Source organism: Schistocerca serialis, chromosome 5, assembly GCF_023864345.2.
Source record: "Schistocerca serialis cubense isolate TAMUIC-IGC-003099 chromosome 5, iqSchSeri2.2, whole genome shotgun sequence".
Classification (NCBI taxonomy): Eukaryota; Metazoa; Arthropoda; class Insecta; order Orthoptera; family Acrididae; genus Schistocerca; species Schistocerca serialis.
Genome location: NC_064642.1, coordinates 731,898,035 through 731,920,936, shown reverse-complemented (window position 1 = coordinate 731,920,936; position 22,902 = coordinate 731,898,035). Strand labels below are relative to the sequence as shown.

Below are 22,902 nucleotides of genomic sequence, written 5' to 3'. Positions count from 1 at the left end.
GAAATGTCTCCCACTGAAAGGTCGTGTTGTTTTATTTAAATGATTACAAAATCAGGTAAAACGAACAGTGAGGTTGTCAGTATAAGCACATAACTGTTGTCAGTATGATGATTCACCGCCCAGGGCCTGTAATGATAAAGGGCCCCTTTAGGTTAGGCATATTGTATACAAAGTGGAAGAGAGTGCACCGCTAAATTCTACACTCTGTATGCAATGCATACACGCAGAAATTACTGTTATAGTGTACTTATGGAGCCCAATGAGTGAATTGCATATTTTCCGGTGATAAAGGGCACTGGCATACACCTTTCGCTACATTAGGTTACTTAAACTGGTGTCACACTGAACTAGAATTCATGGTCAGCGACTAAGTGTAAGGACAATGAATCGGATGCGGATTTTGCAACTGTGAAATACTTTTTTACATTATAGAAGCGAATATTAAATTTGAACTAATATTACGAAAATTTTGAACTTAGATAGCTTAGAACGAAAATGTTTCCGTTTATTCCAAAGGAAACAATTGATTTTCTAAAACATTCTCTGTCATACGCAACTTGATACAGGTCACGTCGACCAAATCATATGGAAGAACTGACAGCAACGTATATCGGAAGGCAGTAATATCCCTTAGCTTTTGGTTTGGTAGTACTCGACAGCCATTTCTAGGCGCAAGCAAATGAAGAAAGGCAGTGCGTTTTTGTTATCAAGTAACGTCTTCATATATTACTTTAGTTTTAATGTAATCTACGAGTAATTGCTGATGTTTGATATTAACACGAAAGGGATTCCGTAGACAGGTAAAGAACCTGCTCTTGGGCAACTACTTCTGTAATGACCAAAAGGCCTTAAATGATCTTCACGTACGTGTGTCCCAGCAACGGTATGAAGAAAATGATAGTTCAAAATGGCTCTGAGCACTATGGGACTTAACCTCTGAGGTCATCAGTCCCCTAGAACTTAGAACTACTTAAATCTAACTAACCTAAGGACATCACACACATCCATGCCGGAGGCAGGATTCGAACCTGCCACCGCAGCGGTCACGCTGTTCCATATTGTAGCGTCTAGAACCGCACGGCCTCCACGGTCGGCGATAAATGATAGTAACAATGACGGTAATAATCGAATTATCTGATAACTTCACACTTCACAGTGGATTTTCTCGTACTAAGAAATTTCCTTAATTAGTGAAAATTTCAAAATGGCTTAATCGATGCTATGATGTCTAGAAAAGTCTTTACACCCTGCTGACATGAGAATAGCATAATCTCCATTTCAGAAACCTGCTTCTACTCCTGGGACTGGGAAATGTGGCCACAATAGTCTGGTGGAACGAGCTATCACAAGTGCAATGCGTGGGTTCAGGCTTTTACTTTTAAGAGGCACAAACAGATTTACGTTACCTCTGGTAACCTCAAGATAAAGATGTTATAACCCAGAATCCGCATTAAACATCACGTCACTTCATTCCCAACTGGGCAGAACCGGTTTACGTTGGGAAATGACATAGGTGGAGGTCATGGTAAACAGTAATACTGTCACCAGTAAACTTACTTATATTAGAAAATTTTATTTGATTTGATGAACCGATACCCATTTAAAGGAACAGGGCTCTTATTTGACTTGAACTTGATTGAACTAGAGTCGTTGAAAAATTTGATGCTGGACTGTGATACGAATTCGTATGTCCTCTTTCGAGGATCTGAATCTCTCGGAACAGTATAGTTCAATCATTTCGTTCCTTTTTCCAAGCCTTCAATCTTCTCTAGGTCTCCTCCAAAACTAAGTATGTGGGTCCGAATCCTGATCCAGTAGAAAAATATTCATAATTTCATTTCAAGCCCAATCGCGTGCACACCGGCCTGCTAGTGAAAATTAACGTGCATTTTTAATGTCTTTTCATGTGTTGCCAACAATTTCAGATCAAACACGCACACATCTTACTGTTGGTGAGTAAGCAATTGATACTGAAGCTATATTCGTGGACGACAAAGAAGAACGATAGGAGTGTGGTTCGATTGTCGCTCAGCCACAAATATTTGTATCCTTAATTTAGATTCAAACACCTAGCAGCTGGTAAGAAAAACGGATAGGTAATATTTGATTTTAATTAATTAACAATGCGATTACGTGTTGGGTTCGTATCTGTGTCATAGAACTCCACATCATGCACTTCATCTTTAAATGCATACACATTTTGTTGCTTCTGAATAGAGGTATATCAGACATCTTTCGTGGTTAGTTAACAGGGATGAAAGGGTCTTGAAAGGAGTCCCGGTTTATTACAAAAACTGTCGTCTTTTACTTTCAAGTTTTTTTTTTTACTGATATTGGCGAAAATCTCGGTAATTCATGACTCTTCACGGCTAGTCAGCAATATGATACAATTAGATTAGATTAATACTTGTTCCATAGATCATGAATACAACATTTAGTAATGATGTGGAATGTGTCATTTTAATGAAAGATTTCCTTACATACCAGTATACAATTTCTTTACAACAATCCTTTACCCTCTCTCTCATTCTTTTTTATTTTCATCTCTCCCTCCCTCTGCTCTCTCTCTCTCTCTCGCCGGCTGAAGTGGCCGTGCGGTTAAAGGCGCTGCAGTCTGGAACCGCAAGACCGCTACGGTCGCAGTTTCGAATGCTGCCACGGGCATGGATGTTTGTGATGTCCTTAGGTTAGTTAGGTTTAACTAGTTCTAAATTCTAGGGGACTAATGACCTCAGCAGTTGAGTCCCATAGTGCTCAGAGCCATTTCTCTCTCTCTGTCTGTCACACACACACACACACACACACACACACACACACACACACACACACAAACACACACACACGTACACATTCTTTTTTTTTTATTTGTTAGGTGTTTTCGTCTATTGGCGAGGCACGAAAACGTCCGTGAATGAGTTTCTTAGTTTTGAGTACAGTTACGAAAGAAATATAAAAACAACTATGAGAGTTACTGATTTATGTTGCTTAGTTTGCTGTCAGTTCTGAGCATTATTAGTAAATACGCTTCAGTCCCTAAACTTAGTTACAGAAACGGGAATCAGACGCATAACGTATTCCAGGCCGTAGCAGCCGCGTCTTTGAGACGCCAGCTATGGTCACTTCCCAGCCCGCTGTAGGATCACATCGGTCGTCTTCTTCCTGCCTGTACAGAATTGAGATTTGGCAACAAGGCAAGGTATATTTGGCAACCCTGTGATCGACGAGATACTTCCTGGGGTGCACGGAATTAAGCCACGAAGTTCACTTGACTTTTCCTGTCATTTCCATGGAATAATCTGAGTTATCATCGCTTGAGGTGTAACAAAAGATTGACAATTTACGGTTTTCAGTCCAGGAAAGTCGTTGCACGTGGAAATCGCAACTAATCTCGTCCTTTAAAAAGCGGTATACGAGTTCTAGCCACTATTGAGCTCGTAAGAGGAAAGAAAAACGCGTAACTCTTCGCTATCTGTGTGTGGACGTACTGGCCTGTGAAAAAGCGTCTGTTACAGTTCGCGGATCCAGCCTCGCAGACTGCAACGTTTTTATCCCTTGTGTGAAAGAGCTACAAGCAGTCAGATCAAACATCGATAAGGAAATCGCAAGAAAATACTTTCAGCTCATAGTGCAATAGTGGAAAACTTACAATGCTGCACAACAGGTAACGCCTCTTTCGCTGCTGACAAGCAAATGTTGGGTTTCTAGGAATATATAACTCTATTTATGAAATGCCACATTTGCATTCCTGTTGAGTATGACACAGTATACCAATGAAACGCAAACCCAAGGGGAATGTAAGTGAGTAGTAGTTTACTAATTCGTGCCGATAGAGGCACGCTTGTCGTCAGATACTCAGTTTTATTAAAACAGACTTTCGTCGTAAGGTTATCGTGGGTAGTTTTATTTCATTTCTTATAACACAGTGCACAAATTTCGTATGGTTTCTTGTAGTGTTGTTAGAACAATACTAAAGCTGACAGAGAAATTAATTATCAGCAATATATGCGACTTCTCTGATGTTATCTATAACAGCCTGACAATGCACATGGAGTTTATTGATTACATGCATGTAGAAAACTTGTTCTGAGTTAAAGCAGTTAAACAAGGTTTGAATAAGAATAAAATGCCACTACCAGACGACTGCTAATGTAGAAAATAGTTTTCTCACTATTTTGGCATGATGCGCTCTCCCTATCCATAATACAAAAGCTTCGAGACGCATCTGCTGCCTGGACGTGTATTAAACCTGAAAAGAACAAAATGTCGCAGAAGTTAGCCCTTTTTCCACTTACCGCTATTTTGGGTTCAGACGTGAAGGGAATGATGTTCAAAGTTCCATTAAATTGGTAACTTCAGCAGACAGCAGAATTGCGTTTTAAAAAATGTAGCAGTGGATGTAACAGAACTCGTGACGTTTTATTTACGATGCGCGACCCTTACCGTTATGCTGCTAGCTGTCGTATAGCTATTGCAGATCCAGAAGCCAACAGCAGTTCTTCCAGAACTTCCACAGTCCACAGTGCTGTGAGATAAAGCATATGGCCGGATCTAGACTTCCGTGAGACAGACAGTTACAGCTTTTGTTTTGCACTGCACGACGTTTTCAACAGATAGTGCAATAGAGTAGCTCATATGCAAAGGAACACTTCCTATTTCAATTTCTGCGTCCTACACTGTTGGCAGTTCTTTGTAGGTGGCACTTACGTGATTTTACTTCGGTGATTACAAAAGAGAGTCGAATGTATGCACTGGGTAACCGAGGCAGCTAGTTCATGGCGATTCGGTCAACCAAGTAAATTAATGTACTGAACATGCTGCAACCCAATACCGAGAGCCAGTGTGTCAGAATTCTCATCGAGTGTGCCGCAACGGTATTATGATACAAAATTTAGCATAAGAGAATAGTATTTGGTGGTCTGTGGGATTGATGACAGGTTCCTATGTTGGTGGTCTGGGTTCGATACGAACCTCTGCTGATCATTTTTTTATAGGGAGAGACAGATTTTATTCTCTTCTGGCTACGCCAAGTGAAGATGGTATAATGGCATTGTGGTCCGAAATTCACATTAAACACGATATTCCTTCTCTACCAAGTAGACGTTAGCTTGAACCACAATAAAGTCACGAGTGGCGAAATGTGGGAACTCTATCACCAGTAACCTTTCTTATACTATTTATTTCTAGTGACGAAACAAACGCTATGTAGGGTCACAGGATACTTATTCCATCTTTTATCTGAGCTTCTGTATGTCGATAAAATTGGTTCTGAACTTAGTATGCAACTCAGACCGCCCTCAACATGGAATTTGATCCATTCGTGACAACACAGCTCGAGTACCATCTGTTGTTTGTTCAAAACTGCAGATTCCTCAACATCTCCACATATTGCGCGTGTATGGGTTCGAATCCTGAACCGGTGCTAAAGTTTTCATTATGTAATTTCAACCGCTAGCATGAGAACACCTATCTGCTGGTGGATAATAATTTGGATTTTTAATGCATTTTCATTCGTTGTCAGTACTAACGATATCTGACGTTTTTGACTCCCAGTGAGACACAGAACTATTTGAGAGATCACTGTAAGTTCAAGGCTGTTATTCCGAGCTGCTGGTGGAGAAAAATTCGGTAGCTGACGTCTCTTTGTGTGTAGTCTCTTTATGTGGGCTTCGATTCCCAGTCAGCACTGAACTCTTCGTTATGTTATTTCTAGTTCAAACATGCTCACGTGTTGCTGCTGGTGTAACAAACCTATATTTAACGTTAGTTTTCTCTAGAATATAACAGCGATAGATGCCGGGTTGGTGTCCTGGGAAGGAAAAAATTAATGTTTCGTCTCGTCATTTCAGTTAAAACATCTAGCTACCGCCGAGAAATTCCGGTGTGTCACAGTTGATTGTGCTTTGATAGCAATCCGATTAGGTTCTGGGTTCGAATCCCTGTCCAACGCAAAGCTTTTCCTCACGGCATTTCAAGTAAGTTACTTCTGATAAGAAGTATTTAACATCTCTCGTAGTTCGTTAACAGGCACAATAGATGCTGGGTAGGAAGTCGCGTTCGTTAAAAATGTTTAAGTTATGTAATTTAAAGTTGATAACTGATACTGTCTAAAATCGAGGTATATCATTCATTTTGTGTTTAATAATAAGTACGATATGCTACTTTGAAGAGGAAATCAAGAATACGACGAACTTACTACGTGCATTAACTATCTGACGTAATAATGAGTTGGTAACATTTCATGTATGTCATTTATTGCAATAAATGTGAGCTTACAAGGCTTACGGACAGTTCCGTGATATTTGTAGAATCGTGGTATTACTTTACATCTTGAGTGATTGCGATACAGAGCAGAGTTTTCTAGTGGTGACCTGTTGCAACTATTTTCAATAGTCAAATGACTGTACCAAGGAGCGATTAGAGGACCTGCTAGACAGCAGCGTTATGTGGATTGCATATGAATCAGGGGAAATTCAATTCAGGTCGTTCAGATACTTTTGAACATAACTGTACATACTGAGATGACACCGAAAAGACCAGCACGGTATGTAACATTCCCCCTGTTAGTCACTGTATTTACTGTGTGACTGTGTGTGCCTCCAAAATACATTATTAATGCTGTAGACCGTAAAGTTGATGACACCCCTGTGGGTATGTTTGCTTACTCATTAACGACTAATGGCCGAGCTAGTCAGGTAACTTGAGACTATTGGATGGTATAGAGGGACCATTGTGAGCTAATACGGTTGCTGACTGTAAAAGGAAATGGGGTAGAGGATTTGACGTGGTTACTAGGTAGAAGGAGAAGTGATGATGCTCCAGTTATCATTTGTGCTAGATGTTACTTTAGTATTATTAATGCTTTTGTTGCCAGTGACGGAGGACGAAACTATGTTGGTGTTCATGTTCCTGCTAACAGATACTGCCTTCATATGTATCAGCTGCAGTCAGTGTTACAGTTTGATGTAATTGCTATTTGATTGTATATTTCCGAAAGATTTTTTTAGACAGAGGTTATTAATGGAGTGAAAATACGTTAAGTCCGAAGGAGCACAGGTCTTAGCGATGTAGTAGGACTACTATGGGTATGATAAACTGTAATGAAGATACTGAAGTTGAAGAGTTTAGTGTACTATAGAAAGCACAGTGGATAGAAAAAGTAGTAAGATTAAAGACGGTTTACAAAAGGGTTAAGCGTGTATAACGAAGGCGATCTGAAACACAGTGTAAAGATGCATGGTTACGAAATTTAAAGAAGTGAAATTACTTTGGCAAAGGATACGAATCCTCTGAGATGTACAATGTAGTAAGATCTTGGTAAGGCAAAAAGAAGGTAATGACTATAGATGAGAATGTATCTGGCTACAATCCTTTTCAAAAAAAGCATGATGCTGATGATATAATGTGACCATGCTAGGACTTTTTTCATAAGCCGGTAAATGACGAACCTATGGTAAATTTCAAGTGAGTTTTATAACAAACTATTTATCAGTTATCTAGACTGACTACGTGACGAATTGGCAGAAATTATTACAGCAAATCAGGTAGCGATTGACTTCTTGTCAGAAGAAAATATGGCAACGAACAGGAGTGTGGACACATAACGAGGTTTTGGTAAGCAAAGAGATTTCAGAACTTTGGTGGAATGCTGTTGTGGTCTGCAGCCCGAAGACTCATTTCGAGACACTGTTCTATTCTGTACAGGTCGTTTTATCTGCGTAACTACTTCAATCTACATTTATTAGAACCTGGTGATTGTATTTGGCTCTTTGACGCCTCAGGATGTGTCCTGTCCACCAATCCTTTCTTTTAGACAAGTTGTGCCATTCCTTTCTTTCTTGTCCACTTCTGTTCCGTAGCTCCTCATTAGTTACCAGTTTTCAGTATTCTTCTGTATCAGCAGATCTTAAAAGTTTCTGTTCCATATGGCTCTGCAATTTTTATTGTCCATGATTAACTCCTGTACGAGGTTGCAGTTGTGTCCCAGGTACAATCTGCCAAATGGAAAGTGAAATTAATTACAACTTAGAAGATTTATTCTGCAAAGAAGGCGAAACATAACTCAACGTAATCACTAGGGTCCTAGCCCATACCAAACTTCATATTCCGTAAACACTACCACAGTAACAGTGTCGCTACTGAAACTTTGTTTTCCTTAATTGGATTTCGGTTCCCCCCAAAGGGGGCAGGCTGGCAGCAGCCTAGTACACTGCTCTTCAGCCTACAGAATTTTTAAAACATAAGAAGATAAGAAACAATAAAAGCAGGCGATAAAATGGTGACGTAAATTGTAAAATGGCAGAAAATTGTGGAAAGTTAAAACATAAAACAAATGGTGGGTGATGATAATAAAATACACAGGAAGCAGACAGGGAAAATAATAGGCAGGCAATTAAAAAAAACACGGCGACAGTCTGATTTCTGTTCGCAAGAGATATAAAAATAACACCCAGCGACAGTATCATGGCCATTCGCAACACTTCCGAAAAGACACACAACACTTAACAATCACTGAAAACACTGCACTAAGAAGTCGGCATGAAGATGACACACTACAGGCAACGGCAGATGGGAGGGAGGGGGGACCTGGACCGGTGAGGGGGAAAAAAGGGGGAAGGAGAGGATAAATGAAAGGGGGATGGGAAGCAATGGAGGGAGAGGACTCAGAAGTGGGGAGCACAGCAGACACGAGAGGGAATGGGGAAGGCAGAGGAAGGAAATGTAAAAGGACTGGGGGGAGTGAAGGAAGGCAGAGAGGGTAGGCGGGAGAAAAGAGGATGGAAGGAGGGGGGGGGGGGGAGGGAGCCCAGGAAAAGGACAGAGGCTACTAAGAGGAGTCCTGCTCTGTAGTCCAGGAGGCCCACGAAATGTCTCCCCTTCTGGGCTGCGACGACGTGACTTAATAACGTGGAGCTGCATCGTGATTGGCTCCGTTGACTCCAGTGGTATGACTGCTGCATCTCTTGTCGCGCCCCCACTGTGAGCACTTTGAAGTATGCCGCGCTGGTGTCACTAGATGGTTAGCATACTGTGCTCGAGAAGGCGGCGGTTGCATCTTACGTGCGACGACAGTGGCGTATGATTACGGCACAAAGGCTATATTAACACAAATACACTTTCTAGCTTTTACGCTCATATGTGGTTTTAAGTAATTTATCTATTGTTACTGTTCATCCCACAGCCTCATTTTCCAGATACCATTCATTCCACTCAACTTCAGTTCAAAGTCGCTTTCCGTTTCAGATGGAATTAAATGTCATCAGCAAACCTCAAAGTTTTATTCCTTCTCCCTGAATTATATTTCCCTTTACAACTGATTTCTTTAGAGCTTACTCAGTGTACACCTTAAATGACATCCGTAATTGATTCCATTTTATGTCTTTTGGTAATTGGAGTCAACTTTCTGTCAAAGCTATAAGTAACCTAACACTTCCTGTGTTTTATCGCGCCAGTTTCAGAATTCGGAGGAAAATATATGGAATAAAATTTCAAAAATAAGACTATCAATATATTCTAAAATCAGACTGTCAATATACACCCTCTGTTTTTATATTGTCATATGAACCAACATTGTCCCTCATATCTCCTTTCGCCCTTAACTCTCTCGTCTGGAAAACATGGCAGAAACACTCCACCAGACAAAACTCCTTTTCGACTCACTACATCATTCAGTCACTATCTCTAAGTCTTCTGCAGTAGCTGGAACCCTACCCTGCAATAACTTCTACATTATATTAGAAACCAGAATAACATCTTAAGCTTGAGAAGACAGTTGATGATATATTACCACTGTCCTCGTATGCATTCGTTACCTTTGTACATCCATCCTTCCACCCAGATCTTCCCTATTTACCAGTGGTCTTTGTTGTTGTTGTTGTGGTCTTCAGTCCTGTGACTGGTTTGATGCAGCTCTCCATGCTACTCTATCGCACGCAAGCTTCTTCATCTCCCAGTACTTACTGCAACCTACATCCTTCTGAATCTGCTTAGTGTATTCATCTTTTGATCTCCCTCTACGATTTTTACCCTCCACGCTGCCCTCCAGTGCTAAATTTGTGATCCGTTGATGCCTCAAAACATGTCCTACCAACCAGTCCCTTCTTTTTGTCAAGTTGTGCCACAAACTCCTCTTCTCCCCAATTCTATTCAATACCTCCTCATTAGTTATGTGATCTACCCATCTAATCTTCAGCATTCTTCTGTAGCACCACATTTCGAAAGCTTCTATTCTCTTCTTGTCCAAACTATTTATCGTCTATGTCTCACTTCCATACATGGCTACACTCCATACAAATACTTTCAGAAACGACTTCCTGAGCCTTAAATCTATACTCAGTGATAACAAATTTCTCTTCTTCAGAAACGATTTCCTTGCCATTGCCAGTCTACATTTTATATCCTCTCTACTTCGACCATCATCAGTTATTTTACTCCCTAAATAGCAAAACTCCTTTACTGCTTTAAGTGTCTCATTTCCTAATCTAATTCCCTCAGCATCACCCGATTTAATTTCACTGCATTCCATTATCCTCGTTTTGCTTTTGTTGATGTTCATCTTATATCCTCCTTTCAGTGTTCTTAGCTGGCGCAATCTCCTTGTATTTCCTTTCCCCAGAAACCGCAATATCAGAAAAACCTATTTCATACACCTATTAATTCTTTTTATATCTGGCACTATTACTGTTGTTACTGTTGTCATTATTGTTACTACTGTTATCATTATTAGTGGCAACAGCTGCAGTAGTACAAGTACTGCCAGTATTAACTTTATTACTTCATAGTCACCCTGCTGCGTCAAACACTCAAATTATTTTAACACTGAAATGAAACTTCCTGGCAGATTAAAACTGTGTAACGGACCGAGAATCGAACTCGGGACCTTCGCCTTTCGCGGGCAAGTGCTCTGCCATCTGAGCTACCCAAGCATGACTAACACACCGTCCTCACAGCTTTACTTCTGCTAGTACATTGTCTCCTACCTTTTAACACTATTTTTACTGTTATTTCGCGGGTAAATATTTTGTAAACGTACTCGACATACGATATGAAACCTGACGATTAAAGAGAGGGCATGAGGGTCCTAATCATATAGGTCAAATAAGTAAATTAATAAATAGGATATGATCGTCATACCTGCGGGAAAGAAGGTGAGAAGGAGGGCTGTGTAGGTCGTTACTACGGAGATGAAGCCGGAGACGACTGCCAGATCGAGAGTGAGCACTCCCATCAGACTGGTCGTGGGACGGCCAGAGGACACCTGCAGCACCAGCAGCCGCAGTTCTCGGTGTGTGTCGTCCACCCAACTCCTCCTTCCCAGCAGAAGCTGCGAGCACAGCCTCGCTGTGAGGTCTGCCTCGGAAGACACCCAGTGAGCTGGTAGAACGAATATAGCCATAGTACTTGCGTTGTAGATTAAGGCGCACCATGAATACCATAAGCTGCTATACTCTTTTGGGCTAGATAACAATGGTTTCGTAACAATGAAGTAAGCCATTTCCACAACAACTGACGATAATGCTGCGAGGTAAAGAATCAGAACAATTTGGTGAGCAGACGCCACCAGCGCTGACAACTCACGCAGTGCCACATAACATCGGCTAAGCGCTCGCACAGCAGACGCTGTGCAGTGAAAGTCTCTGTCAGAGAAACCTGAAGTACTGTTCCGTTCCGAACGTCTGCCTGAATACTTCTGCTTATCAGCTGCTCTGTCTTTCATCTTCGTGAGGTACATGTTCAGTAATGACAGCCTGTTCTTGACAATCAACTGCAGGTTTGCGAAACGTAAGAGTGTCATCATGGACGATCCATAACAATGTATCATAGATACTGATGTTATTATGTTCTTTAGCTTTATATCTGCATTGAGGTGGATACTGAGCATCAAGCAATACAATAAAAGCGCCACTGATAACTGCACCTTAACAAACTTTGATGATGATTCCCTTATCAGTCTTACGTCGATAGCCAGGCATCTATCAGATGATGCTACCAAGCTAAGCATCTTTTGGTATTTACTTGTGTTACAGACGATGTCGGTAACAATCGCAATGAAGGACAGGGATGAATACTGGAGAGCTACTGTTACCATCAGAAATTGTACCACAGAAGACGTCTGTCTTGTCTGCAGCACGAAGTATGACGCAACACATGCACATAGGAACTGCAGTGGACTGGCGAGGCTTGCGTAGATAATATCCGTCTGTGACCTCTTTAGAGTTGCAGTAGCGGCGTCGACCGTAAACGACATCAGGCCAAATAATTTGCACGCTAGGAAAAACGGTTTTCCTGCCAACAGGAGCTGCTCCGTCCTTTCGGTTACTGGCTTCATCTGAAACAAGAATACATTTTGTTAGAAAGATGCTACATACATGAATGTGATTCCCTCTTTTACTGGTACTCCGGATAGACAGTACTGAAAATGGGACTATATTGTTGAATGATATGTCTCATACCAATAGTAGGGGTGGGAAGCCAAAATGATGCCAGTCTGAATTATTGGCAAATTTATTGAATATGGCGGCTCTTCTTGGAGGTTCCCCCAACTCCTCTCCCTGGAATGTAGATGTGACAACGATATATAACGCCTTCCACTTACCCTAACCTCTACCACTTGCGAATTGATGTGAAAACGTCATTCGGTGCTGAGTTACTAGAAAGGGAGGATGTATGGTACAGTCTATATTTATTTATTTTGGCGAGAAATGTGTTCTTGGTGGTGTTACGTTGCTCATGGATTGCCCTACGGCTGCCTCCGCACTCGGCCATCCCCCACCCCCACACTTTACTCATTGCCCCTGCCACAACATTTTTCCGGTCGCGCTGATGTGTATGGTCGCCTCGAAGTTTGAAGACTGACAACAGAGACACCAGAGGGTGTCATTAAAAAATACTGGGAATAGGGAAAAACCGACCCCATATAACCTCGACAGAAGAGAGTGTCAGCAGCTGTATGCATGTTTGCCTTGGTGTTCAGGTGCAGACTAACCAGCTGAGAATGAGCCTTATCTTCCCTCCTACGTTCCCTCCTCCCCCCCTCTCCTCCTCCCTTAGGTAGTGATAACCAGTTTTCTGAGCTTGTCCTATCCTGTCACTGATGGTAAACAGACAGATCCAGCTGCCGGCAGTCGCACACAGTTTTCGTGCTGCAGAAATCACTCACAGACAAAAGACTCAAGGACAGGATGCTTCCTACAAGCCGTTAAACGTATTTCTCGTAAGGACTGGCCCTCCAGCAAGAATAGCCAAATACTTGGCTGTCCCTCACGGATGAAGACCTGAATGGCCAACAGCGGTGTTCTTTCAACCGATTTGGATGTTTCAGCACAGTCTGAAAGTGGTCCTCGGCTAAGTAAAACCAGACTGATGTAGTAAAAACACTGAAGTAACACGTCCTGCGTTAACGAGATACACACAGGCTTTTATACTAGTCACCTCACCGTGCGCCGATCAGCCAACTCCGCCCCTCTGACAAGTGGAGAGTGGTGTCCGCCGTTGCATGCGGCTATAACCTCTCATCACTCACGTCTATTCAACCTTTTCATGTGAACTGACTGAAGGCTGCCTGGAAGAGGTGTCAGACGCTCCACTGTACCAGATAAAAGCTTTCTTTCTGTCCGTGTGTTCTCGTATAATATGGAAGGATGAGATATTCAGCTCGCCTCACAGACTGTCGCCTTATGGAACATCTATTTGAGTAAAAATCTTGCTGTCAACACTTGTTGACAAGTTCCTATGGGACCAAACTGCTAAGGTCATCGGTCCCAAGGCTTACACACTACTTAATTTAACGTGAACTAACATACGCTAAGGACAACACACACACACACACACACACACACACACACACACACACACACACACATGGCCAAGAGAGGACTTTAATCTCCGACGGGGATAGCCGCGCGAACCGTGGCAAGGCGTCTAAGACCGCATGGCTACCCCGCGCGTCTGAGAGAGAGTCATTTTTCCTATACAGACGGTGGGTGAACAGATGGTGGAGGAATTTTACACAGCTCACATGCTCCTCATGGACTATCTGCCTAAAGTGTTGCTGTGTTACAGCTCAATTGCTGTAATAACTACTCATTTATTTAAAAATGTGACTGAATATACACGAACACTCCTTTGCTGCATGAAGTATCTACTCTCGTATACTCCCAAGACACACGTTATTCTTACGCCAGCTACAACGGAATATTCTGCCAACAGACGTCACCTCACATTATGTAAAGGGTGATTTCTATGCTTGTAAAACGAACACTGTGACAGTGCAAACAGGGAATATAGTACTAAAATCAATAAAATTTCCACTTAAACAGATGTAAAGTCACTCTGGTAGTATGAACTTACGTTTACTACAATGAATACTGGACTGAGAACGCTGAATCTTCCGTTGAATGTACTAGAAAATAAGCACTTAACACCATCCAACAGTTCTTAAACTTATATTCACCTAACTAATTTCACACAGTATGATGGGTAGAATACTTCGCCAATAATGTTAATCAATATTGAGCGAACATTCCGTGATGCATAGACGTAGTTTTCTTGTGAGCGGTACCGGCTAAAAGCGTCAGGATAAAAGCGTCTAAGGAGAATACGGACGTAATCCTCTTATAATCGAAGAACTATTCAAAATAGTCAAAAAGAAACAGGAAAGCAAATTCTCTGTTATTCTGCTAGTGAACGCAAGCCTTGGTCCTACAGAAAAACGGGAAAAAAGCAGATGCTTATATACGAGGGCTGTTCGGAAAGAAAGTTCCAACTAGTAGCGAAATGGAAACCACTTTGGAAATCCGATGAATTTTTGCACAGCTATGTTGGGTAGTGTCTACAATATGCCCTTTGATCGCGGCACGTCGCTCTTTTCAATTCAGAGATCACATCGAGGACGTAAAGATAGTAGAAAACAGCGTCTCCTGCCAAGTAAGAGGGCCTGGTGAGGGACTTCGCCTGATGTTGTGCAGCCCACGTAACGTAACTGTCACACATTTTGTTCTTCATTACAGTTCTCGGCCACACTCTGTAGAGCAATGAAGATGCTCCTGCAGCGTTTTCGACGTAAGTTTTTGATCACCCACAATACACAGTTAGTAATTATCTCGTCCTGAGTTTCACTTCTGCTCACATGAACCGCTGGCTATGAAGACAACATTTTGGCACAGATAAGGAGCTGCAGACGGGCGTAGAGAATTACAGGAAACCAATGGCGACTGCCTTCGATGACAAGTGTACTAGAAAGTTGGCGCAACGCTACTATAAACGTCTAACTCAAAGCGGCAGCACTGTATAGAAGTAGCTGCAAGATGTAACTAACTACTGCAAGTAAAAAATTTTTATTTTCACAGCGGTTTCCAATTACTTTCCGAATTGCCTTCGTATTTTCAGCTAAAGCGAAATCACCTAATGAAAGGAATTCACCGTAGAAAACCAGCGTTGAGATTCCCACATGCAAATGTACAGAAGCAAGCACACTACACCGTTGGTCAATTACACAATATCTTCTGTGGATTAACACTATTCCCACTGCTTCTGTAAATTATCAACATTCTGATCCAGTAAACTAAATCGTTATGTAGTGCTCCACAATCACAAGCAGCTCTCATGCTGAGTTTAGTAAGAGAAATTGTAGCAGCCCTTAACCGCAGGTTCTCGTTCTGCATGTCAGCAACCATATAAAGTGCTTTTCTTTTTGTCGAATTCAACGTCTGCGTCGTCTAAATAAGAATCCATTCTGAAAATCCTGCTTTTTAAATCCTCTGAACTAGCAGGGACCAGAACATCGATGGTTCTCAAAGGCAATATACCATCTAATATAGATTTAGTATTAGCACTCTGGGTTTGGTGAATAAACTATTCAGTTCACAGCATTCAGCAACCCCCCTCCCCTGTCCTCATCTCAAGCAGCTATTTATGTTGGTGTCGAGCTGTTCAAACTATGGCTCCGAAGGCACAGTGTAAGTCTGTATTTCTTAGTAATTGGCTCTGAGCACTATGGGACTTAACATCTATGGTCATCAGTCCCCTAGAACTTAGAACTAATTAAACCTAACTAACCTAAGGACAGCACACAACATCCAGCCATTACGAGGCAGAGAAAATCCCTGACCCCGCCGGGAATCGAACCCGGGAACCCGGGCGTGGGAAGCGAGAACGCTACCGCACGACCACGAGATGCGGGCTTTCTCAGTAATTATTCACTTAACAGCAATGGTGGGTGTTTATTAATGCACATACAAATCTAGTTTGAAATACTGACTGTGAATCTTTTTTTTTTTTCCCCCCCACAGCACTCTGAGATGAGGAGGAGGCATGTGTGGATTGGGATAGTTCCATGTGGGGAGGAGATACAATATCTACTACACTGTTGTTTTTATTGTATTTTATGGTTTTATAGAGGAGGAGGCATGTGTGGAGAGGGATAGTTCCATGTGGGGAGGAGATACAATATCTACTACACTGTTATTTTTATTGTATTTTATGGTTTTATAGACAGGATTAGCATGTATTCCTGTCTTTAAAGTGATGTATTTAAATATCCATTGAAACAAAACTCGTCTTGTGCGTGTGTTTTGCAATGTGGCAATATATTGGTAAAGAGCTATGGTGGTTTTCTTGTTGCGCGATCTTAAATCTGTTGAAAGTCGCCATGTTTGATTGCAGGTTCGAGCACCAATTTTCCCATCGTCTCTCCAACTCCAATTCTACGTAATGTAGCTAAAAATTTCTATAGTAATTAGAGTGACTAACAAACGTAACATCTGCGTTTGAATCTCACCTAATAATTTATCACAGATGAGCACTCATTTATATATTTCTTGTGTACAACTTTTACTCGAGTTGTAATACGCGACATTCACGACTGTAAGTTCCTTTTCTCTTTATCGGAGCACGTATAATGTCAGACTGATTTACATTACATTCAACAACAGAGATAATAAAAACCAGAGATAAAGCAATGATAATGTTCGCTTTTCTTATACAAGGAGTAACAACTTTGGTTCCTACACATAGCATAGTAATCTTGCACAGTTACTTCCGTAGTAAAATGTGATAATACTGTGGTCTCCCCAAGTGTACTGGAGAGTGAGTTACGGACTGATGCTGCACTCCTGCATCATTTAGTTCAAAGTTTACATTTAAATTACTGACTACAATATTCTTTATATGTTTTCACACTACATCACTACTAATACGTTCGTACGTTTACAATCCATTCTCCAGTTAAAGACAGATCATAAGTGTCATGACAACAACTATGTATTAATCTAGAACTGCATTTGCTTGTAGTGATGTATGTTTAACTGTTGCATTATGTTCACAGTGTTTCATTAAGGTCTCAACACTCAAAAAAACAATCTTGGATTATAGCTTTTCTTCTCATTAGAGCAGGAATGAAGGGGAAAACCAGGAAATACCGCATTGAGTCCTTCAGCACTGAGAACTCCAATGTGTGAATCAATCTATATTGACAGGACTAATTAGGTTTGTTGCATAACTTGTAGCCTTTTGTCGTCGTATCGGTGACAAATGATGTTGTATGTGTGAAATCTTATGGGACTTAACTGCTAAGGTCATCAGTCCCTAAGCTTACATACTACTTAATCTAAATTACCCTAAGGACAAATACACACACGGCCGAGGGAGGACTCGAACCTCCGCCGGGACCATCCGCACAGCCCACAACTGCAGCGCTTAGACCACTCGGCCAATCCCGAGCGGCGACAAATGATGAATGTGACAGAACAGTTGCCCAACATCACATCACAACATAACCTTCCCTCGGGTTGGTGCGGGGAGCAGCTCGATGATGGGATAAGGAAAAATCAGCGTCATAGTTTATTAGAATTTTGACAGGTAATTTCAACTGCCTCTGTAAGGCGTGGATGAGGTCTTATGTGTAATCCATTCTCACGTGACGAATCTGTAGTCTTTTGAGATTGGGATTTAGGTTTGCCCCCAAGAATCTTAGGAATTGTTACCACAACTAATATGAAGCTTTTGGAGAGCATGAATTAGCGAAAACTCGAGAGCACAATGTTCTTTCGATTATCATGAGATCACAAAATGTCTTTAGTGAGCGCTTCATTTGATGATTGTAGAAATGTAATGATCCATTACGACATGGCAGTTCATTGCAAATTGTACTATTTGACATCCGTGACACTAATTTAGCGTTCATGAATGATCGCATTTCGCCACGTGGTAGCGCAACTGATCACAAAATAACAACGTGAATTGTCTTGTTAAATCCCACATACAATACAAAGATCATGTCAATCACTACACAAAGTTTGTACACATGATTATGTGACTTTGAAAGTCATTGCAGAATAGATCACATAACTAAATTGTTGTATGAAAACGCTGCGTCCCAATGTCTTTAGAATACAGACAGACACACAGTCATTCCTGTACACGCATGCCTTATACTCTTTACTACGGGTAAGCTAAAGTATGCAAAATTACAATGGACACTTGCATGGATTGCGGCTGTACATTTTCATATCCGTGTCTACTGACGCATCACACGGTGATGGGTGTTCTAACCACAAAAAAATCACTAAAAGTAAAAAAAAGGAGTCGAACAGACGTCGCCCAGATATCTGTATAACTAATAGACAGATACAGCTAAAATTAAGATTTATGGAGAGGTAGCTGAGTCTGTTCTCTGTGTGTTGCAATGATGGAACTAATCACTTGCATTCTCTTCGGTGAAAGTTGAAACAAATCATTACTAACGTAATAACACAAAAAATACAAAACTGCATAATAAAACTGCTGCCACAATGTCATATACACTTATATTAATATATATGTAACACAAACAACATAATATTGTGTCTGAACGAATGATATATCGCAATTTTGTTTGTCAGTATCTGAGAACAACCATTAACCCAAAACTAATCACTAAACAATATAAGAGAATATTTTTCTGACTGATTACATCAGTCTTCAGAATAATATGGTTTTACGTCCTGATGCAGATGCATCACCTTCATATTGGTACTAGTAATGTAACATAAGACATATGCACCAGCATTCAGTACTAATATAATCCGAAGGTGCACTGAGTACACAGGAGATCATTTTTCGTTTTCCTTCTCAAGCAATGACGCCTTTGGATGGCTCTTCAGTAACAGCTTTGTTACCACTGGGTTGTAGTTGCGTCCTCTTCAACAGCTGCTCATAGTACTTCATCCTCTGTTGTGCTTTTCCCTTCATCCTATCTAATGCTTAACGAATCATGGTCTCCCTAGGTTCTATTACAGCATTTATCTTCGAAAAACAATTGATCCACTCATTGTTTTCCTTTTTATTAAACATAAGTACCGTTGGCGTAGCTTCAGTTGACGAGAGAGTCAAATTATTGTATACTTATTCGAATGGCTATGATTAGTCTATCCACTATCTTTCTTTACGGTGGCAATATGCGCAGATAGATCTGTTTAATTCACGAAACAACCTCGCCACTGGTTACGATTTCAGACAATCTGGAGATCAAAATTTGCTTTATCCCGTTGTATCTTAAGTACCTTTTCTACCAGTGTGCCATACATTTGACAGCATTGTCTCACAATAACACACCTGGCTTGGCAACATGAGGAATGTAATCATTTGCGGGACTATTGATGATGGACTGCGCGGTATACATGCGGATCGGATACAGCTTCATATATTTGGTAAACAGGTCGTAAAATCCTGTAAGTATTTAACATTTCCTCTCTTAGTGGGTAGGTGTCCCATTACATCAACACATACAGTCTGTAGTGGTTCTCCTGTGATGATCGGATGTAAAACTCCACAGACACTGTGGTTTCAAGGTTTAGCCTTTTGACGTATTTGATATTTCCTTGTTATTTGCTGAACACTTTTTCCTAGATTATGAACATGACAATATCAAATTACCTTCCACATGGAATGTGGAATGCACTCAATGACTGTGATATGACCTTCAAAACTCTGGGGAGTAGCCATCACTCTTTTCTTTGTGGATTTATTAAAGCAAATTCAGATTTCGGCTGATAACTCGCCATTATCAATGCAATACTTCAGCATGTCACAGTTCATTCAAGACTTCAAGTCTTGAATAACTGTTAAAGGAGCGTAATCAGCAGGGATTCACGTACAAAACGTTCGTCAGAATTTATCTCACTGGCATGCAATAACTTATTTTGAATGTCATAAAATAGCTTCGCCTTTAATATTCTAATAAGGTCTTTGGCAGATACTGGTTCCGATAAATATTTCGTCTTATTATGATAATGCTCAAAGTATCTGCTTAACGTACCTAACCGTGAATTGCGTGGTACCGTATTGTAAATCTGCTTACGGATTCTCTCGTGTATTGTAGCAGGCTAATACCTTGCAATAAATGCATTCCCGAATTCGGCATATGTATTCAAGTTTCTGCTGCTTCAACTGTCCTAAGGGCTCCGTCACCTAATATATGGCCATTAACATAACTTATCTCCTGACTTTCGGTCCAGATTTTAGGTAAAACTAAATGATCTAAATGACTAAGCGACTGATTCCACAGTTTTCTTGACTCCCAAAGGTAGTGTTATAGGCCATTTGCTGTTCCTTATCTGTATAAACGATTTGAGAGACAATCTGAGCAGCCGTCTTATGTTGTTTGCAGATGACGCTATCTTTTATTGACTAATAAAGGCATCAGAGGATCAAAACAATTAGCAAAACGATTTATAAAAGATATCTGTATGGTGCGAAAATTGACAGTTGACCCTTAATAACTAAATGTGTGAGGTCATCCACACCAGTGCTAAAAGGAATCCGTTAAACTTCGGTTACACGATAAATCACTCAAATCTAAAGGCCCTAAATTCAACTAAATACCTAGAAATTACAATTACGAACAGCTTAAATTGGAAGGAACACACAGAAAATGTTTTGGGGAAGGCTAACCAAAGATTGCGTTTTGTTAGCAGGGCACATAGAAAATGTAACAGACCTACTAAGGACACTGCCTGCACTACGTTTGTCCGTCCTCTTTTAGAATACTATTGCGCGGTGTGGAATCCTTACCAGATAGCATTGACGGAGTACATCGAAATAGATAAAAGAAGGGCAGTACGTTTTGTATTATCGCTAAATATGGGAGAGACTGTCACTGAAACGATACAAGATTTGCGGTGGACATCATTGAAACAAAGGCGTTTATCGTTGCAGCGGAACCTTCTCACGAAATTCCAATCACCAACTTTCTCCTCCGAATGCCAAAATATTTTGTGGACACCGACCTACATATGGAGAAGCGGTCAACATGATAAAACAAGGGAAATCAGAGCTCGTACGGAAAGATGTGTGTGGTCGTCTTATCGCGCTGTACGAGATTGAAGAAACAGAGAATTGTGAAGGTGTTTCGATGAACCTTCTGCAGGCCCTTAAATATGATTTGCAGAGTATCCATGTAGATGTAGATGTAGATAAGATGGAAATTTTGTATGCTTAATTAATTTTACTTACATATGTAATGCTGCATAATCACTCACATGATCTGGCGTTACATTCGGATACGGTGGTCTTTGTATCTGTACTTGCTCATGTTGTTTAAAAGATTGTTGTGTGGGGTGCTTTTGACTAGCTCTCATTGTCATGCTCTCATTTCAGTAATGAACGAGTAATTACCCTGCTAAGAATCACGTAGATTGTTCATTTGCTGACTGATGTCTTCCATTTGTGGTTACGCCAGAACACAGTAGGGAAAAAATATTGACTACTATGCATGAAATACGTTAACAGAATGACAGTTGTTTATTGACAGTGCACCCGTAACTACCTTATAAATTGAAATATGATTTATTTAATTCACAGTCATGAACAATGTCGACACAGAAATTTGTTTCTATATGTAGTTATTCGTAAAAAAATAATTTGTGTGGGTGGCGCTATTTACTATTTTAGAAGACGCTTTGGGGATACCTAACTTCGACGTCTCGGTTACAACATTCATAAAATTGTTCGCTTAATTGAGTTCGAGTTTTTTGCAAACCTCTGACAATTTCTTAGCTAGAAATATCATATCTTACTTGACTTCTTTTACCGCTGACTGAATCTTCTGCACAACAGTAGTTGTCCGCCGGTTATCTTCGTCCTCTGATGGGAAACCTCCATAAACTGCTCTGTTTGTTGTGTGAGTTACTTGTTGATAATACCACGCTGTCCACGAGTAACATCTCCTACTGCTTGTGACAGCTCTGGAATTACAGCTGAGTGTACAGTTTTTTCTTGCAATAACGTGCTTGATTGTAACTTTGAAACAGCACATCAAAAAAAAAAAAATCTAATGCGGACTGTGTAGCATCAACGTCGCACATGTGGTTGACACAAACAAATAGTTTACACTGACTACGTCTAATCTACAATAAAAGTGCCTGTCTGCTACTAATAATTCGCTTCTACAGCCTTTAAAAGAGTCGGCAGTGGCAGAAATGAAAATATTCACCTGCTTTTCGTGCACTAGGCAACGGCTTTGCCGCAGTGGATACACTGGTTCCCGTCAGATCACCGAAGATAAGCGCTGTCGGGCGTGGCCGGCACTTGGATAGGTGACCATCCGAGTCCCCATGCGCTGTTGCCATTTTTCGGGGCGCACTCAGCCTCGTGATGCCAATAGAGGAGCCACTCGAACGAACAGTAGCGGCTCCGGTCACAGAAAACCATCATAATGATCAGGAGATCAGTATGCTGACGCGGGCCCCTCCTATCTGCATCCTCACCTGAGGATGACATGGCGGTCGGATGGTCCCGATGAGCCACTTGTGGACTTAAGGTGGATTGTGTGTTTTTTTTTTTTTTTTTTTTTTTTGGTACGCTGCCGTGTAGTCGTCCAATGTTACGATTATTCGATCTGAAGTTTTGCTCCTGTACATGTATCTTCTC

The 22,902-nt window shown here is 41.0% G+C and overlaps 1 pseudogene; it reads left to right on the top strand.

Moving 5' to 3' along the window:
* Window positions 1-22,482: 22,482 nt before the first annotated feature.
* Window positions 22,483-22,600, top strand: LOC126482932 (5S ribosomal RNA; annotated as a pseudogene).
* Window positions 22,601-22,902: the final 302 nt, after the last annotated feature.